Source organism: Bos taurus, chromosome 11, assembly GCF_002263795.3.
Source record: "Bos taurus isolate L1 Dominette 01449 registration number 42190680 breed Hereford chromosome 11, ARS-UCD2.0, whole genome shotgun sequence".
Taxonomy (NCBI): Eukaryota; Metazoa; Chordata; class Mammalia; order Artiodactyla; family Bovidae; genus Bos; species Bos taurus.
The window spans coordinates 82,057,113-82,058,659 of NC_037338.1; the positions used below are offsets into that span (position 1 = coordinate 82,057,113).

Below are 1,547 nucleotides of genomic sequence, written 5' to 3' on the forward strand. Positions count from 1 at the left end.
CATAAGATCATGTTTGACATCCCTAGAAAAGGAGAAGTCAAAGTAGTTCAGGACCAGAAGGCACAACCTGGGGCAGAGGCGGATTACTCTGACTTTCTTATAGCTTATCATAAATATTTTGCTTGACCATAGTATTAGAGAACTACAGGATACTCAGCTTTCCTCCAACTGGGAAAATTTATCCGAGCTAGAAGGGACCATAGAAGTTCTCAAAATAATTCCCCTATATGGAAGAAGAAGCAGAGACTGTACACAAACTCACAGGATGATATAATGGGGAAGCCAGAATTGAAAGTCAGACTGGTCTCATAGTTATAAAGTCAGCATCGGAAAGGCCTTCAGGGTCACTTAGTAACCACCTCACTTCCCTTCAGTAGGTATCCTCTGTGCTTTCTGACTCCCACTCCAGAGTTGTATCAATGTTCCATGACGGTACACCAATCCACACTGGTGATGACACCATACACAAATCTAAGAGAACTTTTAAAATCATTTTCCTTTATTGAAATGCACAAATTAAGTTCTTTATTGATTATGTCAGGAAGAAGCAAGGAAGTCTCTGAGCAAGCAAAATTTTTCATTAAATCCATACTCATTACTTACTGGAAATACTCCAGATTCCCACATGGAGCCTTTTAGTACCTTCTTTGTATACCTTTTATAGACACAAGGTCCTCTAAGGAGAAGCAGAACGTTAGAAGCAGGAGTTGGCCACAGGGACTGAGACAGAAAACTAAAAGGGCAAAAATGAATTGAAGAAGTTTCACTATGGCCATTTAATAGTAGAGGTACTCAGAGCCCATGTGTTTTCAAGGGGGGGAAAGAAAAGGTCTCAATTATCTGAATCTTAAGTTGTTAGCATAGATACCACTCAAGATACTTTTCAGAGAGTTTATCCCCATTTTGCTGATCCTATTTAGAAAAACATGTTTTGCCCAATGGAGACTCAAATCATTGAAAACAAATAGCTATGACAAACCTAGATAGCATTTTAAAAAGGAGAGACATCACTTTGCCCACAAAAGTCCATATAGTCAAAACTATGTTTTTTCCAATAATCATATACCGATGAGAGAGTTGGACCATAAAGAAGGCTGAAAATTTGTCTCACAGTTGTGTCTGATTCTTTGCGATCCCATGGACTGTAGCCAGCCCAGCTCCTCTGTCCATGGAATTCTCCAGGCAAGAATAATGGAGTAGGTTTCCATTCCCTTCTCCAGAGGATCTTCCCAACCCAGGGTTCGAACCCGGGTCTTCTGCATCTCAAGCAGATTCTTTACCAACTGAGCCACTAGGGAAGCCAGTAAGAAGCCTGAGTACCAAAGAACTGATGCTTTTGGTTATTAAGTGGCCCCGAAGGCTTTTCTAATGCTGACTTTATAACTCTATAAGACCTGTCTGACTTGATGCTGTGGTGCTGGAGAAGACTCTTGAGAGTCCTTTGGACTGCAAGAAGATCAAAACAGTCAATCCTAAAGGAAATCCACCCTTAATATTCATTGGAAGGACTGATGCTGAAGCTGAAGCTTCATTGCTTTGGTCACCTG

The 1,547-nt window shown here is 40.8% G+C and overlaps 1 non-coding gene across 1 annotated transcript; it reads right to left on the minus strand.

Moving 5' to 3' along the window:
- Positions 1-1,226: 1,226 nt before the first annotated feature.
- TRNAL-GAG (transfer RNA leucine (anticodon GAG)) lies at positions 1,227-1,298 on the minus strand. The gene has a single exon. It is a non-coding gene; the product is annotated as a tRNA-Leu (tRNA).
- Between the last annotated feature and the right edge of the window lie 249 nt (positions 1,299-1,547).